The 13,175-nt window shown below is 38.9% G+C and overlaps 1 protein-coding gene across 1 annotated transcript in view; it reads right to left on the bottom strand.

The window, feature by feature from the left end:
- Positions 1-5,076: 5,076 nt before the first annotated feature.
- The window catches only part of LOC308700561 (CD276 antigen homolog), a 1,553,888-nt gene continuing 1,545,789 nt past the window's right edge, over positions 5,077-13,175 (bottom strand). Inside the window, exon 12 of the mRNA XM_081382222.1 lies at positions 5,077-6,245. The gene's annotated coding sequence lies outside the window, so the exon portion shown is untranslated. The remainder of the gene's footprint in view (positions 6,246-13,175) is intronic.

Genomic DNA, 13,175 nt, shown 5'->3' with positions numbered 1-13,175 from the left:
GAAAAGGTTGCCGTGTCCAAGGAAAGCGAAATATTTGTCTTGTCATCCTTTTAACGTTTAAGGGTATTTAACATGAATGGTGACAGTGTCAACCTGTTCATCATTAAGGAAGCGATCATGTCTTCACAAAATTTAGACTAAACCATTAAATTTATATGGATTAGTTTTACAATCACTTTAACTTTTTAAAGCGTTAAAGAGGTAGTTGCTTAGCTGTCTATGGGGGTCAGAAAGCTCTCAGATTTCATTATTAAGATCTTCATTTGTGTTCCTAAGATTAACGAAAGTCTTAAAGGTTTGGAACTACATGAGGGTGAGTAATTAATGACAGAATTTCCATTTGGGGGTGAACTATCACTTTATTTACTTAATTTAAATTCAGAAAGTTTTAAAAATATTGTCCATGTGACTTCTTCATCTTATTTTTAGTGAACATCTTGCCTTTCATCATACAGTAGCCCTAGCTCTACTTTGCACATTCAAGAGTGCATGACAAATTAAAGTTAAAGCAGTGTTTTTGTGTAAACAGTTTCTCAAATGTGGGAACAAGCTTCTATCATAAAAGTGCAGAGTATGGAGAAGATTTGCGCTGTAAAATAGGGCTGCAGCTAACATTTAACTTTTCTGGGTACTTTATATGAAGCTTTTTAAAACTGCTGTGCTTTTTTGTGAAACTGTTGTTTTCTTATCTGCATTTCAGTCATTCCAGAAAATGGACCGAGTGCATGCTGTGGTTGAATTAAGGTGTTTCCAGGATTCCTTAAAGGTATAGTTTAGCTAAAAATTGTAAAAAAAAAATTCTGTCATCAATTACTCACCCTCATGTCGTTCCAAACCCGTAAGACCTTCGTTTATCTTCGGAACACAAATGAAGATATTTTTAATGAACTCCAAGAGTTTTCTGTTCCTCCATTGGTAGCCTACGCAACTAATACATTCAAGCCCCAGAAAGGTAGTAAAGACACCATTGAGGTAATCCATGTGACTCCAGTGGTTTAACCTCAATTTAATGAAGCGATGCAAGTGCTTTGTTTTGTGCAAAAAAAACCCAGCATAATTTACCTCTATATTTACAAAATAATATTATCTAGTCAACACAATTCGCATATGTCGCAGTGCTCCTCCTACTGGATTGCAGGTCAGTATTTTTATTTTTTTTGCAAAAACAAGCAAAGCACCGGCATCGCTTCATAAAATCGGTTAAACCACTGGAGTCACATGGATTACTTCATTTACATTACATTTACATTTATTCATTTAGCTGACGCTTTTATCCAAAGCGACTTACAATTGCTATATATGTCAGAGGTCGCACACCTCTGGAGCAACTAGGGGTTAAGTGTCTTGCTCAGGGACACATTGGTGTCGCACAGTGGATTCGAACCCGGGTCTCTCACACCAAAGGCATGTGTCTTATCCATTGCGCCACACCACCCCACTCAATGATGTCTTTCCCATCGTTCTGGGCCTTGAATGTGTTAGTTGCATTGCTCCCAATGGAGAGACAGAAAGCCCTCAGAATTTCATTAAAATTATCTTCATTTGTGTTCCTAAGATGAACGAAGCTGAACCGAAGTGGGAGAGGGAGTGCGCTGTGATTGGCTGCTGTGAGAACCTGGCAGATCTATAACCAATTCAAATTGAATTTGAATCTAAAATCTTGTTCCGTATTGTTAATATATTTTGACATCCACACAGAATTGTCTATCCATGCACAGGTCTTAAGCATTACATTTAATGACATTGGACAATTTGTGACTGTCAAAAATGTCATTTCTATTTATCATCTTCTTTAATACAGACGAGAGAGTGTGAAACCATCAGCTGTTTGCCAGGTAAATAGTGAAGTCATAGTGAATACCATTAATAAACATATAATGATTATATGGTATGTACTGTATATCTACATTTTTTGTCTTTTAAAATCTTTTTTTTTTTTTTTTTTTTTTGTCCCCAGTTTTCCAAAAAAAACTGTCCAATCTATACCAACATGAAGAAAAGAATTCTTGGACTGGAAGAAAGCGAGTTCTATTGGCAATTCGAGTGTATTAGTGGTAAGTACATTTACAAACCAATTAATTGTTGTCTAACAAATGTCAGTATAACAAAATATGATAAACATTAAAGGGATAAGTAACTTACCAAAAAATATTCTATATCTGTCGTCATCTACTCTGTGGAACACAAAACATGAACTTTGGAAGTAGGGGTGTGCGATATGACGATGTTCTGGCACCTCTGTCCAAACATACTGAACAACACGACGTATATTCACATAAAATGTTAACGCAGCGGAACGGCACACTGCAGTTCACAAAAGTTCATAATTTGCATGTGCTTTAATGCCTTGTCGGTTAAACATTTAATTTGCGTGCTGATGCGCTGTTCTAACGTGTGTGTTTCTCAGCACCTACACGTGAAGCTCACATGCACTAAAAGCCTGTCTACCAGCGCCTGGATACTGGACTAAGATATCTTTCGAGTCTTATTGTGCTAATACTGTCAAATACACACAAGGTTTACATAGACAAAGTCGGTTATGTCTAAACTGAACGCAAACTAATAAAACAACAAAATGCAAAGAGAAAATCACTCACTGCTCTTGACTGATAACTTTTAATAGTAGCTTTAATAAGTATAAATGTATAATTTATACAGTGAAGTCAATGTTTTGTTTTATTTTCATATTTGTTCATTTAATTACTTTCTTCAATGCTACTGTAAAATGCACCTACTGTAGCTGAAAACATAAAGCACTGTTTATTTAATTAAGTTGTTGTGTATGTGTAATGTGTATCTTTGATCTTAATATTTAATAACAAAGAAAATTTTTTTATCTTCGACCCTGTCTGCCATTCTTTTTTATTTTATATTTTGTTACCTAAGGCTTTGTTTTTAAAATATGGACATTAGTTTAGTTTGGCTGTAATGCTCAGTCACAAAATAGTAGAACCAACATAAAAAAGAATCGTGATAAAATTGTGAATCGTGATTTTCCTGAAAAACAATCGTGATATGATATTTTTGGCATATCGCCCACCCCTATTTGGAAGAATGTTCTGATTTGTTCTTTTCATGTAGTGAAATGTAACAGATATTTTTTTTAAACTGTAAAAGGAATGAAAAATCACCATAAAATAGGTCCACGTGACTCATGCACTGTTTTCCAGGTTGAAACAATACAATAGCTTTCTTGATTATCTGTTATCATGCATTTACGATTGAATTGAGTGTCTAGAGCTCTATCCCTTTGTTGGTTACAGATGTCTCTACTCAAACCAATACTTTCTCCATCTCATTTTCTCTTTCGTGAAATGATGTATATATGAGACATGTACTTTTTGTTCTGTTTAACCTTTCAAGAGTATAAGTAAAAGAAAATACACTCAGCTGATCATATAATGTACATTCTTTCTGCTTGGCTTTTGGAGCCCTAATAATTTATGGGTTATTTATGAAAACACTGGCTGAATGGACATTATTGCACTTTGGACATTATTACTCGGCTACTCAATAGTACAGTTGAGTATTCCAGCAAGCTGTGTGTTAATGTGGTGTGTATTCTTCTCATTTTAGTTCCTGCGTCCATTTGGGCTGAAGGTCAAGACAGAACCAAACCAAAGCTGGACTGTAACCTGCTGGCCTATATGACAGACTTCATACTGACAGCTACTGGCATGGATGCTGCATCACATGTTATTGAACAAAAACTTCTTCACCTAGAGTTTTCATCCCCCTTGAGGAGACTCCATGTCTTCATCTCTTGTGAGTGGATATCATTTTAAACATTCTTCAAAGAACTGCTAATTTCTTCTGAATTTGTTTAGTAGTATATGTAAGAATTTTCCATTAAACTTTTAGTAATGTTTAAGTAATGAAGTTATTAAGTAATGTCATCTTGTTAATGTATGTACAGTATAAATTGCAAATATGCTTGTGTTGAACACGTGTTTACATGTTATAGACATTTTTAGAGGAGGTAGATGCTGTGTATTTAAAGGTGCTCTAAGTCATGTTTATTTGTGTTATATTTGTATATAAATCATTATTACAGTGGAACAAATTGCTATTTTTTTTATTTGTAAATTAGCAACTGAATTTAACCATTGCACTTTATCACCAATAATTTTGTATAACTTTGTAGTTTATTGTTTTATGTCACATGTGAGAACAAATGCAAGTCTATATGTTTTCAGATTATGTAATTTCTGTAATAAAGTCTGTATCATAGAATGGTAACTTCTTTCTGTTGTTATTTTGTAGATGTTTGTTGCAAGTAAATGGCTTAAATGTAATTCAAGAATTTTGTAAAACCATGGCTACCATTTTACCATTTAGTTTTTGGAGAAAACTACAGTCATGGTTACTATGGTTTAACTGTAGCATTACTGCAATATAACTGTAGTAAAACCATGGTATCAAAACCATGGTTTGTAAAAACCATGGTTTCCGCCAAAATACCACGGTTACTACGGTTGTAGTTAACTACCGTTTTACTATAGTATTACTACAATATAACTGTAGTAAAACTATGGTATCAAAACCATGGTTTTTAAAAACCATGGTTTCCGCCAAAATACCACGGCTACTACGGTCGTAGTTAACTACAGTTTTACTATAGTAAAACCATGGTTAATTTTCGTAAGGGGTTGATAACTTTATATTCTGTTTTGGCCTTATTTTTCAACCTGTTTCGATTTTTCTGTTCTCTATGATGTTTTTTGAACTATTACGTCACAGTATTTGCAGCGGAACTGCCAAATAAGGACATTGACTTCCGGCCCAACACTTCGAGCAATCCGCCATTTTTTTTTCTTGCTGCAATTTTGTAGTCCAAGCTAAAGGATGCAGAAGTTACGAGAGGGTAAGTTAAAATGTTCGGTTGTTGGATGTAGTAACCCACACGCTTCATTACACCGTCTAATGTAGATGAACTGCCGCACTTGTGACAGGGCGCATGTTTAACTGAAAGAACGAGCAGAGAGAGAGAGACCCCGGTCGCGCGCACTCTCTCTCTCTCTCTCTTCGGAGCCAGGCGAAAGTGTAAACAAGACATCACTGTCTCCAAACTAGGCAAGGCAAGGCAAGGCAAGGCAAGTTTATTTATATAGCACATTTCATACACAATGGCAATTCAAAGTGCTTTACATAGAAGAAATTAAAATAATAAAAAGAAATAAGAATAATTAAAACAGTTTAGAAAAATAAAAAATAAAATACAGTACAGTACAAACAGTCGGACGAACATGGGCACAGTGCTCATTCAGTAAATGCATAGCTAAACAGAAGTGTTTTGAGTCTGGATTTGAAAGTGACTACTGTAGGAGCACGTCTGATCTCCTCTGGAAGCTGGTTCCAGCTGCGGCTGGCATAATAGCTAAAAGCGGACTCGCCATGCTTAGAGTGAACCCTTGGTATTTCTAGCTGATATGATCCTAATGATCTGAGTAATCTGTTGGGTTTATATTCAGTGAGCATATCTGCAATGTATTGAGGTCCTAGGCCATTGAATGATTTATATACCAGTAATAATACTTTAAAATCAATCCTAAATTGAACTGGGAGCCAGTGTAAAGACCTGAGGACTGGTGTGATATGTTCATATTTTCTGGTTCTGCTCAGAATCCTGGCGGCAGCGTTCTGTATGAGCTGCAACTGTCTTATGGTCTTTTTGGGAAGGCCAGTGAGGAGTCCATTACAGTAATCCACCCTGCTGGTGATGAAAGCATGCACAAGTTTCTCTAAGTCTTGTCTGGAAACAAAGCATCTAATTCTTGCAATATTTTTCAGATGATAGTATGCTGATTTAGTTATTGCTTTGACATGACTACTGAAACTAAGGTCTGACTCTAGTGTCACACCAAGATTCCTGACTTGATGTTTAGTTGTTTGACCCCTAGAGTGAAGGTATGCATTCACCTTGAGAACTTAATCTTTGTTTCCAAACGCAATGACTTCAGTTTTGTCTTTGTTTAACTGAAGAAAGTTTTGACACATCCAACTGTTAACTTCATCAATGCATTGGCACAGGGAGTCAATGGGGCTGTAATCGTTGGGTGATAGGGCTAAGTAGATCTGTGTGTCGTCTGCATAGCTGTGGTAAGAGATTTGGTTCTTTCTCATTATTTGGGTCATTGGGAGCATATACAGGTTGAACAGGAGTGGCGCAAGAATTGAGCCTTAAGGGACTCCGCATGTCATGGATGTCCACTCAGACTTATGGTCTCCTATACTCACATAATAACCTCTCCCATCTAAGTATGACCTGAACCATTTTAGGACTATCCCAGAAAGCCCCACCCAGTTTTCCAGCCTGTCCAGAAGTATGTTATGATCGACAGTGTCAAATGCAGCACTGAGGTCGAGTAGTACCAGCACCGATAATTTGCCTGAGTCAGTATTTAAGCGAATATCGTTTATTATCTTTATGAGCGCTGTCTCTGTGCTGTGGTGCGGTCGGAAACCAGATTGAAAATTGTCAAAGTGTCCATTCAAGCTCAAGAATTTGTTCAGCTGATTGAAGACAACTTTTTCAATGATCTTGCCTATGAAAGGAAGATTTGAGATCTGCCTATAGTTGCTTAATATGGTCTTATCCAGATTGCTCTTTTTCAGGAGGGGCTTGACAACTGCAGTTTTCAGGGAGTTTGGAAAACTCCCAGAGAGAAGTAAAGCATTTACCACTTCTAGGAGATCTGCTTCTAAACTGTTTAACACACTTTTGAAAAATGATGTGGGAAGTGTGTCAAGAGCACAGGTTGATTTTTTAAGGTGCTGTACGGTTTCTTCCAAAATTTTGCCATCAATTTCTTTGAAGTCAGACATAGTAACTACTTTCTCAGGTGGTTTGATCTGTCTTACCCCAGTGCAACTCAAGGATGTGCTGATCACCTTTCTGATATTATTGCAAATTATAAGCAATGATATTATAAGCAAACTCACTGCACTTGTTCTCTGAAAGCATTTCACTGGGAATCTGGCTTGGGGGGTTTGTCAGTCTCTCTACAGTAGCAAAAAGAGTGCGTGTGTTGTTTAAATTGCTGTTTATAATATTTGAGAAGAAAGTCTGTCTAGCTTTGCTTAGTTCCATATTGAAAGCATGAAGGCTGTCTTTGTAGATGTTATAATGGACTACAAGTTTTGTCTTCCGCCACATGCGCTCTGCTTTTCTGCATTGTCTTTTCATATTTTGCACTGCTGTTGAGTTTCTCCAAGGTGCTTTTTGTCTGCCATTCTTCTTCCTGACATTAACAGGAGCAATATCATCAATTACACCTTTAACTTTTGAGTTAAAAGAATCAAGGACAAAATCAACAGAGTCTGCAGATATGCTTGGTGTTAAAGATATAGCCTTCATAAATAGGACACCAGTGTTTTCATTTAAGCATCTCTTCTTGACAGACACAGATCTAGCTTCAGTGGCAGGAGAGATCAATATATCAAAGAAAATACAGAAATGATCAGACAGTGCTACATCCTTAATAACAATCGATGAAATGTTTAGACCCTTACTGATAAGTAAATCTAGAGTGTGTCCACGATTGTGTGTGGGTCCATGTACATGCTGAGTCAGATCAAAAGTTTTTAAAACAATTTATACAATGATAAATATCTTTAAAAAGAGCAGCTAAACCCCCACCTCTCTTAACAGCTCTGCAGACACTCATAAAAGTAAAGTTAGGAGGGGCTGCTTCATTGAGGATTGTTGCACTGCAGCTGTCTTCTAGCCAGGTTTCATTTTGAAGTATAAAGTCCAGGTTGTTTGTGGTTATTAAGTCGTTGACTAGAAGTGATTTATTTTTAAGTGAACGAATATTTAAAAGTGCTAACTTGACAGTCTTACTTTTTGTCACAGCAATCTTAGGTTGACATGTAATAGGCACCAGATTAGTTGGGTTTGCTGTACGGCTATTGAAGGCCTTCTTTCTATCTTGTAATAGAACAGCAATAGAGAAAGATACAGGCACACTGGGTTCCCGCTTGTTCTGTAAACATTTGAGAAAGTTAATGTTATCAGAGCGGAGACCCGACACATATCACTGAGAGCTGGTATCAGTTGTTTTTGGTTCACCTCGAGCTGATAGAGGAGGGTGTGGGCCCTGGCGTTGTGGCAGAGGCCGAAGAGCTCTCACAGAAGGGGGAGGGCGAGCTGGGCCCGCATGCTTTGGTGGTTGCGGTGCCTGTCTTTTTTTGGTTGGTATCTGGGGGCTTGCAGCAAAGGAGTGGGATAGTTTGGTTCCAGCATGCACCAGTTCTTCCATTTTCTGTGAGAAGCACAGAAGTGGCGATGCTGGAGAGAGGGAAAAAGTGTCTGGTGAAAGGGGCTGTTGCTCTGGTGTTATAGGAGGCTGTAATATGCTGTCCTGGCTTCCCTGGCTGTTTTCCAGGAAGTCGTCCTTGGGTGCTGAATCTTCAAGCAGTTCTGATATGTCTGTCTGTGGTGAGCTCTGTGGGCAGGGCTCAGCTGAGATTGAGTCCGTGAGCAGAGGTTGTTGTGGCGGAGTGGTGTTATCATTGTCCTTGTGTGGTATGTCAAACGCATGTCCATTTTGCTGCTGAAGTGAAGGCCCGTGGTCATTCATACTGTTTCCAGTTGTGTGTGTGTCGTTCAGATTGACACACACTGCAGAAGGATGATTGAGGGAGAAGTAGAAATTGTCCTTTAACACTCTTGAACCAAGTGTGTTTGGGTGACGGCCATCCCGATGAAATAGTTGTCGTTGACTCCAGAAAAGATTGAAATTGTCAATGAAGTTTACTCCTTTTATATTGCAGTTTTTTTGCAGCCATGTATTAAGCCCTAGCAACCATGAAAACCTGTTTGTTCCTCTTGCTGGGAGAGGTCCACTGATGAATGTTTGAACTTTCAGTCTATTAAGGAGTTCTGACTGCTCTTTATGAATATCATTCTTCCCCACATGAGTGATGAGTCGATTTGCAGTCTTATGTTCCATCAGAATGTTCTGAAGTTCCCTGTTTACATCAGAAGTTGTTGCTTGTGGAAGGCAGACTGTAGTTGTATCCCTGCTGCTAATGTTTCTGATTATGGAGTCCCCCACTATCAGAGTCCTGGGCTTGGCAGCGCTCTGAGCTGAGTGCCGCTGTCTGCTCGACCTTGAGCGCCAGTTAGCATCAGTGTTAGCTACTGGCCCATTCAGTCTGTGTTCGGTCACATTCATCACATTTGGGGATTCCTCATTTACATTCATTAGTACTTCAAATCTGTTCTCAAGATGTATAGGCGGTGGTAGGAGGTCAGTGTTTGCAATCCTTGTCAGAGCTGTATCTGGGGTAGAGGATGCTATTGCGGTAATATGTGAGGCTTGTGAAAATCTGATGTCTCGAGTGCCTTTGGGTCTCGCTCCCTGTTTGTGCCATCTATTTGTCGATCGGCTTGTTTCTCTACCTGTCGAGGAGAACTAGTTTCATGGGACTCACCGGCTGTATGCTGAGGCTGTCCATGACGAAGCTCTGTTGTGTGCTCCGTCTGGTTTGGTGGTCCCGTAAGTAACTTTGTTTCAAGAACTGCAATCCTTTGTAAAAGTCTGTGGCAGTTTGTGCAGCAAGTAGATTCTTGAACCAGAAGAGACATTTTCTCTCTTATCCTTGTGTTTTCCTTTCCCTGGAATGTAAGCTGGTCGGGTAAAAGAATTCTGCGTTTTTTTAGTAATCCAAACTTTGTCGTCTGAGCACTGTGCTGATTTACTGAAGTTAAAATTAGGTGATAAAAGGAAATAAAATATCAAAATATAGGAGATAAAATGTAAAAGCAATAGAGCAAAGCGCGGAGCAGTAAGCAAGAGCATCCGAACAGTAGCTGAGCAATAGGAGGAGTCCACGAGTACACAATGTAACTACAGAAGAGTCAAGTTTTAAATAGATAAAATATCGAAACTCTTTGTTCATTTTTTTGAGAGAGATGCTAATGGTCTTGTCCGGTTCAATTCATTATGCTAAGGCAGGGGTGTCCAAACTCAGTCCTAGAGGGCCACTGTCCTGCAGAGTTTAGCTCCAACCCCAATTAAACACACCTGAACCAGATAAACAAGGTCTGATTATCTGGTTCAGGTGTGTTTAATTGGGGTTGGAGCTAAACTCTGCAGGACAGTGGCCCTCCAGGACTGAGTTTGGACACCCCTGTGCTAAGGCAAGCTATGCTAAAAGTGGGACCCCCAGACCCGGAGATCGGCTGAATGGATTCCAAAATGATAAAACTCAACTGTTTAACTCTGGGGGAGTTGTAAAATGAGCCTATTTCCAAAAAAAGTGGAGTATCCCTGTTAAATGAAAAATGCTGCCCGATCCACAGGCTCGTAATTCACGTACAACTGTTCCTTTAAGAAATACGACCAAAAGCACAGAGGGGGAGGGGTTAACAACCATCCAACATTTTTTAAGGTGAAACGAATAGTTCGACGAATAAGGAGCTGGCGAAAAAAGAGCTGGAGTCAGCCGTAAAATTTGAAGTCACCCCACACGTACTGTGATTTGATTGGCTGTCCGTTCGCGTGATCAGTGCACGATAACTATGTGGATCTTTATGATTATTAAATTAATAATACAAGTGGCTAGCAGAGGGCGCAGTTGACTTTCCTCTTCTACAAGGTGTGCTTGAGACAACACCTGATGCAGATTTGTGCTGTTGTGAGGGGTTCTATTCAGGCGGTTGAATAATTTTAATACTGCAGAAGTCATTAAAAGTTGCATTTCCAGTTAAATTTTGGAAAACTACTTGAAACATTTACTGTTGGTCCATATTCCTTCGGATAATTTGTTTTCTTGTTTTTGTCTTCTAAATGGAAAAATAAACTGTTGATTTATTTTTTAAATTTTACTTTGATTACTTTGTGTTTTCCTTGCGAACAAAGTTACCAGCATTCACACTGACACATTTTCACTGAATTAATTCAATTACAGGCAGGAAGTGTCTATTGAAATAAAGATAATTAAGGTGTCTATTAAAAGAAAAGAAAAACAGTTTAAAAAAGGAATCAGATCAAGCAAAAATAAAAAAGAGGACCTGAAGTCCCATTTGCCCATCAGAAAGTCAGTTTTTGATTAAAGCAGACATAGATATCATATATAAAGGCTAGATATCTCGTGCGCACTGCTGGCCAATGGAGGTCGACGGCCGCACGTGGCGGCCATCTTGCGACAGTGTACTCGCTCACTACTTCAATGGTGCATGTACTTTTAAATAACCATAACTTGCTCATTTTTCTACCGATTTTCAAACGGTTTGGTTTGTTATAAACGTCAGAGATGTAGTTATGACACTGCATACATACACTGCATACATATGAAAAATTATAACATACATTTTCAAGCATTCGGAATTATAGCCACGTTAATAACGTTTGTAAGAAACCAAACCGTTTGTAAATCCGTCAAGATTTCAGCGAGATAAGAGGATTTGTGTGCGTGCTGATCATTCACCTTAATGCACAGAGCACTGTCACAAGATGGCCGAACGATGATGCCGGAAGTGACTGCGCCATAAGACATCTAGCGTTTATATATGATATCTATGAAAGCAGACCTATGCAGCTTTGCCGATTTCTTCGCTGTTTTCTCGCTTTTTGCTCGCGGGTTTCTCTATAGAGCTCCCCCTACAGCTTCAGAATAGATATTTGACAACACTGTCATCAAAACTCGTTGGCGACTCTCCCCCCTCCCATCTTCTCCCACTGGTCATGTGCATTTGTTTTCAAAGAAGCCGGCGAACGCACGGAGCCACTGAGGTATGTATGATACACAGAAGGCTAGCATATAAATGTTTAGATAGTGTATGTGTGCAGTGCCGTAAGCAATTTGTTACATCGCGAGACCTGATATCACACAATACTTCCTGACGCTGAGGCCGGCGGCCCAAAGTTGCAAGGGTGTTTTTTTCCGCTCACAGGTGTTAGTGGAGTGCGAGAAGACCACCATTCAACCCGAAAACAGTTATATACCTTTAAAAGTTACGGTAACAAAGGAGACATCATTAAGAAGGAAAATACATGGCTCAGGATGAATTGTCAGTTCCAAAAGTTGTGAAAGAACAGCAGAGACGTTACGGATCAGAGGACATTCTCAGAATAGATGGAGAAAGCTGCTAATACCCAGTGCTACATTTGTCACTTTATCAGCTGGTGGGCAGTTTTTAGAAGAGACATTTTTCCATATTTTTTACCCAATTAATACCAAGTCCCAAGGTAATACCAAGAGTTCTACATTTCTCCATGACAAGACTACCATAAATAATAGAGACCTTGGATGTTTTTCCCTTCATGGATTCAAACCAATGAGCCATAGGGTGAGATGTTACAGGTCTGTCCCACCCAGTCAACAATATGATCTCACCATGACCTCACAATGGCCCTCATTTATCAAAAATGCGTACACCAAATTTCCAGCGTACACCCAAAACCACAGTGACTTTGAGATTTATCAATATGGACGTTGGCGTACGGCACACTCAAATCCTACGCCAGCTCAGGAGGTGGTGTACATGTACGCACGTTTTGAGTTAGTGTGGAAATGCGCAGAAAAACAATTCCTAACACCACAAAACGCACTGACAAACTATAAGATATGATATATTATGACCCACTGTAAAAAAAAAAAAAAAACATAGTAATTATAAACGTCAGTCTTTATTTTTGTGCAACATGGACTTCAATGTTTAATTTTTGTGACTTTACCAAAGCATTTGATTTGTAGGCATATGTATTCCTTAAGTTGCGAGCCTGACGTTTACCTGGCGTTTATACTCGACGCGCTCGCCGTTGTACTATTCTTTAAAACGATGGTTAGGCCAGGGTTAGGCCCGGCAGGTGTGCACGGACTGGGTTTAGTAATGAAAGGCTTTCAATGACCAAAAAATAATTCAGACTGACAAAATAATAAAAATGACATTCTTCTTCTTTTAAATAATAATAATAATAATAATAACGACCTTCTTCTAAATAACAATAAGCGTCATTAATAATAAAATCTAGAAATCAATTTTGTTTCTTTCCACTTCCCTGGTTTCGCTTTCTCTTTCTCAAAGAAGTTTCTCTTCTTTGCCGTCTTCCGTGTGTCCATGGCGTAAAATGAGGGCGTGGGGGGAGCGGAGACTTGAATATATAGGGGCGTGTTATTCTAATGACGCTCGTTTTCAGCCGCGGCATTTATCAAGGGCAGGTATT

This window comes from Scardinius erythrophthalmus (assembly GCF_964197995.2).
Source record: "Scardinius erythrophthalmus genome assembly, chromosome: 1".
NCBI lineage: Eukaryota > Metazoa > Chordata > Actinopteri > Cypriniformes > Leuciscidae > Scardinius > Scardinius erythrophthalmus.
Note: the sequence above shows the minus strand (reverse complement) of the source record. Positions and strands in the feature narration are given on the sequence as shown.